An 8,361-nucleotide genomic window follows, 5' to 3' on the forward strand; every position below is an offset into this window, starting at 1 on the left:
AAGATATGACAAAATACCCATTTATAAACTATCAAGGGCTCATGATGGAGGGGGGAGCAGGGAGGGAGGGGAAAAATGAGGACCTAATGTCGGGGATTTAAATGGAGAGAAAATGTTTTGAGAATGATGTACAAATGCGCTTTACACAATTGATGTGTGTATGGATTGGATAGCAGTTGTATGAGCCCCTAATAAAATGTTAAAAAAAAAATGAGAGAAAAAAAAAAAGAGATGCTTCATGGATTGGGGTTTGGACAGAGACATTAGGTGGGATAGATCTTTGCTTGTACTACTTCCATAAGATTACCCACTACTTGATAGATTGCATTGCCTTCAGATGTGAGATCAGGTGCACCATAGAAGCGTTCTTGCCCGCTACTCTCAACAGTTCATGATGCTGACCAAGGGACATTGACTATAACATTCACCCATTTGTTGACATGACAACACAATTCTCTTTGTTTTCATGAAGCTCTTCTCTGCTTTGTTGTAAATCTTATGTCAATTACAAATGCAGCCAATCTCAAGAGCCAAGTAAAAGACCATTTGTAGGATCAAATGAGGGACGTTCATATATATTGAGTTATGTGACAAAACCTATTTGACTCCAGGAGGAAGAAGTGCTTTGTAACCCGAAACCCTATGATCTGCAACTTTCAACTTTACATTTTAGATTCAGTATTAGCAAGAAATGCCTCCTTCTTTCTCCGTTTGCTCTGATGCCCTGTGATTAGTCTCTTTCTCTAAGTTTGAACAATTAGAATTACTCACCCTTCTCTGCTTCCAGTATTACTGCAAAATAGCAAAAGTTGGAAAGTTATCAGTTACTAATAGAAGCAATTTTAAAGGAGGAAATGAATTTTAAATCTATGAATTTGATGTGGAGAGAGCCATTCCTTTCCTTTAAGATACACACCACTACACCTCTCAAGTCATTTTGTCATCCTCAAGGCCCGACAGTGTTACCGTCATGTGCTTTGTGGCTGTGGGAATATTCAAGTGTCTGATTTTCTCTTCCTTCATTTATGTCAAAAACGAGTCCTTTAAAATATCCCCAAGTGCAAGTGAACGGTCATGGAAGTTCTCATGGAAGAAGTATACTGTGCTATGTGAACGAGAACTGTACATACTAGAATGCAAATCTGGAGGCGTGTTTAAGAAGAGAGCTTTCAGGCAGAACACCTGGATTTTAAAAGGCTAGGGATGACCTTCTCCCCCAAAATCAGCTGTAAGGTTCATGCTTAAAGTCTAACATACTGCACTTTGTGATTCAAGGTCCTGACATGATATTGCGCAAATCTGGAGGAGTCAATGGGATCAGAGGTCACTTGCTGGACAACTGCCTTGTAGGTGGTTTGGCATGACTTTCTCCCCCAAAATTCATGGGCAAGCTTCACCCATATGCTCTGAGCATTCCCACTGACCACAGGCAGGCCTGGGATTTGCCTTGCTATCAGACAGAGATGTGGTAGAGAATACAAGGAAAGACCTAGACATGTCAAATTGTAACATCTTCTTTGATGATCCTTTGGTCCATTTACTGTTGTATCACTTGGAAAGATTAGGGGGGAAATCACTCATTAGGGATAAAGAGTTCTATACAACCCCTGGTGAATTCCCTCTGTGTAATGACAAGGAGGTGAGCAACCTTTCGCTTTTAAAATGAGCTCTGGAGAGTGGATTTAGTAGATACAGCCAGGGGGAAAGTGAAGACTTTTCTTTTAAATAACTTTTGGCCCCCTTTTAATGATATTGGCACATCATATCTGATGCTTTCTTTTGGATTGATGAGTTTCTCTGTTTAATTTAGTTCATATTGTTAGCTTTTCAAACTTTTATTGCCATGTAGATTTTCTAACCTTTTTGGTATGTGTCATCCAACACCAGTAAATCTATACAGAGGATAACCGGAGTTTGGGTTTCTGTGGATCTCAGGGAACATGGTTTGGAGATAAGGTTTCACACTCGGGAGTTCATGGACGAAGAAAAGATTCACAATTGAGTTTGCTCTAGATTGTAAATCTTTTGCTGTGAGTGATGGATTGATTTTTGTAATAGAGATATAAATATCTACTCAGTCCAAATAAATGATTTCTGAAAAATAATATTGAAATCCTGGAAAACTATTTATGAATTCATTTCCAAATAAATTTAAAATCATAATACATGTAGTAGATCACGTAAAACTTGACTCATCTCTAGAAAATATTTTCATCTAGAAAATGGCAAAGTACTGATCAGCATGCATTCATGATTGGAAATCAGGACCCTCCTCTCCTTGTGTCTTACTGTTGTTTCCGTTCCTTTACATATTAATAAAAACAGAAAACATTAAAAAATGATTTGCCATAAATGTAAAGAAGTGAAAAGTGTTTGAAGGCAGATTCCTAATGTATGTCATCAAAAAGGATGAATATTGGGGTCAAGCTTTCTACTTTTTTCTGATTTTTAGAGGTGATTAGTTTTTCATCCTTTCACCATGGAGTGCTTTTGAATTGGGATGCTAATAACAAGATTAAAAACTGCAGTCCAGGAGCCAGTCTACAAGATTCCCAGGAGGATTGCTCATGCTCTAAAGAGACAGTCACTTAAAGCTACAGGGGGCAGTTGTACCCTGTTCTCCAGGTGACAGAGGGTCAAAATAGATGCCTCAAAGGATGGAGCTTGAACAGAGACAATCAGTGTCATAGCTCTAGGATCTTACCAGTTTCATGATATGATTCCTCTCTTTCATGGTTTGGTGCCTTCTGGTAGGAAATCAGTTGTTTTATAGAAGCACTGTTGCCTGGTACTCTCAGCAATTCAAGGTGCTGACTTTTGGAAACTGACTGCAAACATTCACCAACTTGAAATGAGAAATCTGTCCTATGTCTTTGCAAAAAGGCTCTATTCAGCTTAGTTGTAACCTTTAAGCGAATTACTACTTGCAGGCAATCTCATTAGCTAATGAACAGAATCATTTCTAGCTCTAAGTAAGCTGGGTTCAAATAGATCTAGTTAAAGTGCAAAAACATTGCAATTATAAACACTAGGGACTTCCATAGTTTGATTTTATATTTTACATTCAATATTAGTAAGAGATCCCTTTGATGAATCTCCTTTAGGAAAGTTGAACATCTAACACTCACCGATCTTTGCTTCCACTGATTCTGCAAAAACAATAAAAGGAAAAACGTGATGAGAATTACCGATAGAAGCAATTTTAAAGAAGAAACCAAAATAAATTCATATCCAAATAAATTTAAAATAATAATAAATATAGTAGCTCAGGTTGACGTAGACTGTTTTTCTAGAAAACCATTTCATCTACATAATGGCCAAGATGCGAAAATTATGCATTCATGTTCCAAACAAGTACCCTCTTTTCTTTGTATCTTACTGTTGTTTTCTTTGCTCCATATTTTCTCCAAAAAAATACAAGTACTTCAAAATAATTTATCAAAAAAGTAAAGAAGAGGAAAATGTTGACTGGGATTTTACTACTGAATCATCAAAAAGGACGACGGTTTGGGACAAACTTTCCATTTGTGTCTGAATTATAGAGTTGCTTAGTTTTTCATCCTTTTACCATCTAGTGGGTTCAAATCGGGATGCTAACTACAAGGTCTGGAATGTGAATCCAGCAGGCAATCCTCAAGAGGAAGGGCAGGATTTCTGGTGCTCTGAAGGGTCAAAGTCACCAGAAAATAGAGAGGAGGCAGTCCCCTGTTCTCCAGGTCACAGAGTGACAAAAGAGATGCCTCCTGGAATGGAGTTTGGACAGAGACTTTAGGTGGAATAGATCTTTGCTTGTAGTATTTCCATGACATTATCCTATTCTTTGATAGTTTTCATTGCCTTCACATCCACTGCACCATAGAAGAGTTGTTGCCCGCTACTCTCATCAGTGCACGGTACTGAACAAGGGACATTGACTGTTACATTCACCCATTTGTTGAAATTTAGGACACAATTCTATTTCTTTCACGAAGCACATCTCTGCTTTGTTGTAACCCTTATGTTAATTACCAAATGCAGGCAATCTCAAAAGCCAAATAAAGGAAACGTTGGTAGAAACAAGTGACCTAAGTTCAAATAAATTGAAGCATGTGACAAAACCAATTATACTCCAGGAGGAAGATGTCCTTTGTAGCCCGAAACCCTAGGATCTGCACCCTTCAATTTTACATTTTATATACAATAGTAGTAAGAAATGCCTCCTCTTTCTCTATTTGCTCTGATGCCCTGTAATTAGTCTCTTTCTAGAAGATTGAACAAATAAAAGTACTCACTCTTCTGTGTTTCCAGTGTTACTGCAAAATAACAAAAGTTGGAAAGCTATCAGTTACTGATAGGAGCAATTTTAAAGGAGGAACCGCATTTCAAATATGAGAATTTGATGTGGAGAGAGCCATTCCTTTCCTTTAAGATACACACCACTACACCTCTCAAGTCGTTTTGTCATCCTCAAGCCCAGACAGTGTTACCTTCATGTGCTTTGTGGCTGTGGGAATATTCAAGTGTCTGATTTTCTCTTACTTCATTTATGTCAAAAACGAGGTCTTTAAAATATCCCCAAATGCAAGTGAACGGTCATGGAAGTTCTCATGGAAGAAGTACACTGTGCCATGTGAACCTACAACTGTACATACTGGAATGTAAATCTGGAGGCATCATTGGGATCAGAGCTTTCAGGCAGAACACCTGGACTTTTGTAAAAGGCTATGGATGACCCTCTGTCCCCCAAATTTCAGGGGGAAGGTTCACGCTTATGGTCTAAGCACACTGTGCTATGTGATTCAAGGGCCCGACATAATACAGCCCAAATCTGGGGTTCTCAATGGGAAGAGATTTTACTTGTGGAACAACTGCCTTGTAGGTGGTTTGGAATGACGTTCTCCCCCCAAATTCATGGACAAGCTTCCCCCATATGCTCTGAGCCTTCCCACTGACCATAGGCAGTGCTGGGACTTGCCTAGCTGTCAGACAGAGAGGTGGTAGAGAATACTAGAAAAGATCTAGACATGTCAAATTGTAACATCCTCTTTGATGATCCTTTGGTCGCATTTAGTGTTGTATCACTTTGAAAGATCAGGGGGAGAAATCACTTGTTAGAGATAGAGAGGTCTATACAGCACCTGCTGACTTCCCTCTGTGTAATGACCAGGGAGGTGAGGATCCTTGCTCTCTGAAAGTGTGATTGGAGAGTCCATTTAGCAGATATGGCCAGGGGGAAAGTGAATACTTTTCTTTTAAAACACTTTTGGCCCCCTTTTAAATCGTTTAGCACATAATATCTGATGCTTTCTTATGGATTGATAAGTTTCTCCATTTAATTAATTAATGTTCAGTCTGGCTAGACCAGAGGATGTACACTGGTACAGATAGGAACTGAAAATACAGGGAATCCAGGGCGGATGATCCCTACAGGACCAGTGATGTGAGTGGCGAAACAGGGAGGGTAAAGGGAGTATGGGTAGGAAAGAGGGAATCGATTACAAGGAACTATATGTGACCTCCTCCCTGGGGGACAGACAACCGAAAAGCTGGTGAAGGGAGACGTCGGACAGGGCAAGATATGACAAAATACCAATTTGTGAACTATCAAGGGCTAATGAGGGAGGGGGGTGCGGGGAGCGAGGGGAAAAATGAGGACCTAATGTCTGGGGTTTAAGTGGAGAGAAAACGTTTTGAGAATGATGTACAAATGCGCTTTATACAATTGATGTGTGTATGGATTGCGATAACAGTTGTATCAGCCTCTAATAAAATGTTTAAAAAAAAAAAGAAAGTAATTAATTCCAGAAAAGCCTATCCTTTGTTAGTTTAAATTTATATGCAAATAGTTAACATAATAATTGCGAAAGTCATCTTTGAATTAAAGTAGACCTCCTTGGGAATTTATAGTAATGTATTTTTGTAGTTCAGGTATTAAAATTAAGCAAAAGATTTTGGAAAAAATATATATATAAATAAATAAATAAATAATGTACTTAGATTTTCAAACTTTTCTTTTCATGTAGATTTTCTAATATTTTTGATGTGTGTCATCCAACACCAGTGAATCTGTACAGAGAATAACGGGAGTTTTGGTTTCTGTGGATCTCAGGGAACATGATTTGGGGATAGGGTTTCATGCTCAGGAGTTCATGGAAGAAGAAAATATTCACAACTGAATTTGCTCAAGATTGCAAATCTTGTGTTGTGAGTGATGGATTAAATTTTGTTATATATACATATTCGGTCCAAATAAATGATGTTTGAAAAATAATATTAAAAATCCTGGAAAACTATTTATGAATTCATTTCCAAATAAATTTAAAAGAATAACACATGTAGTCGATCACGTTAAACTTGACTATTCTCTAGAAAATATTTTCGTCTACGTAATGGTAAAGTACTGATCACCATGCGTTCATGATTGGAAACCAGTAGCCTCCTCTCTTTGTGTCTTACTATTGTTTCGCTTCTTCCAAAGGTAGCTAAAAGCAGAAGTCATTAAAAAAATAATTTATCATAAACATAAACAAGAGAAAAGTGTTTAAAGAGAGTTTACTAATTTATGTCATCAAAAAGGATGAATAATCGGGTCAAGCCTTCTACATTTGTCTGATTTTTATAGTTGCTCAGTTTTTCAACCTTTTACCATGTAGTGGTTTGGGGTTGGGATGCTAATTACAGGATAAGTAATTGGAATCCAGAAGTCAGTCCACAGGATTTCCCAGGAGGATTTCTCATGCTCTAAAGAGTCACAGTCTCCTGAACCTACAGGGGCAGTTGTACCCCGTTCTCCAGGTCACAGAGGGTCAAAATAGATGCCTCCTAGGATGGAGCTTGAACAGAGACAATCGGTGTCATAGCTCTTGGATCTTACCAGTTTCATGATATGATTCCTCTCTTTCATCTTTTGGTACCTTCAGGTAGGAAATCAGTTGTTCTATAGAAGCACTGTTGCCTGGTGCTCTCAGCAATTCAAGGTGCTGACTTTTGGAAACTGACTGCAAACATTCACCCAATTTAAATGAGAAATCTACCCTATGTTTTTTCAAAAAGGCTCTTCTCTGCTTAGTTGTAACCTTTAGGTGAATTACTACTAGCAGGAAATCTCATTAGCTAATGAACAGAATCATTTCTAGCTCTAAGAAAGCAAGGTTCAAATAGATTGAGTTAAATGCTGAAACATTTCAATGATAAACACTCAGAATCTCTGTATTTTGAATTTATAAATTACATCCAATATTAACAAGAAATCCCTTAGATTAATCTTTTTTTTTGTAATTTTGAAAATCAAATACTCACTCTTCTTTTGTTCAAGTGATTCTGCAAAAACAATAAAAGAAAAAACGTGATGAGAATTACCAATGAAAGCAATTTTAAGAATCAAACGAAAAAAAATTCATTACCAAATAACTTTGAAATAATAACAAATATAGTAGCTCACGTTTAGGTGACAGATTTTCTAGAAAACAGGTTCATCTACGTAGTGACAAGTAGTGATCATTGTGTATTTATGGTGGGAAATCAGTGCCCGCTTTTCTTCATATCTTACTGTTGTTTTGTTTTGTCCACATTTTCTCCAAAAAAAATACCAGTACTTAAAAATATTTACAAAAACAACTTAAAGAAGAAGAAAATGTAAACCTGGTTTTTCCTATTATGTCATCAAAAACGAAGGTTTGGGTCAAACTTTCCATTTTAGTCTGATTAATACAGTTGCTTAATTTTTCATCCTTTTACCATGTAGTGGATTCAAATCGGGATGCTAACTACAAACTCCAGAATTTGAATCCAGCAGGCAATCCTCAAGAGGAAGACCAGGGTTTCTGGTGCTCTGAAAGGTCACAATCACCTAAAGATAGAGATGAGGCAGTACCCTTCTCTCCGGGTCACAGAGTGTCAAAAGAGATGCTTCATAGATTGGAGTTTGGACAGAGACATCAGGTGTGATAGTCTTTGCTTGTAGTACTTCCATAAGATTACCCACTCCTTGATAGATTCCATTGCCTTCAGATGTGAGATAAGGTGCACCATAGAAGCTTTCTTGCCCGCTACTCTCAACAGTTCATGGTGCTGACCAATGGACATTGACTATAACATTCACCCATTTGTTGGCATGGGAACACAATTCTCCTTCTTTCATGAAGCTATTCTCTGCTTTGTTGTAAATCTTATGTCAATTGCCAACTGCAGCCAATCTCAATAGTCAAGTAAAGGAACATGTGAAGAATCAAGTGAGCTAAGTTCAAATAAACTGTGGTATGTGAAGAAACCAATTTTACTCCAGGAGGAAGATGTCCTTTGTAGCCCGAAACCCTAGGATCTGCACCTTTCAATTTTACATTTTATATATAATATTAGCAAGAAAGGCCTCTTTCTTTCTCA

At 37.7% G+C, this 8,361-nt stretch overlaps 1 pseudogene; it reads right to left on the reverse strand.

The window, feature by feature from the left end:
• LOC101650164 overlaps positions 1-8,361 on the reverse strand; it is a 100,437-nt pseudogene that overhangs the window by 22,837 nt on the left and 69,239 nt on the right.

The sequence above is a fragment of the Echinops telfairi genome, unplaced genomic scaffold (assembly GCF_000313985.2).
Source record: "Echinops telfairi isolate 266 unplaced genomic scaffold, ASM31398v2 ScPeMD7_655;HRSCAF=1070, whole genome shotgun sequence".
NCBI classification, from domain to species: Eukaryota; Metazoa; Chordata; class Mammalia; order Afrosoricida; family Tenrecidae; genus Echinops; species Echinops telfairi.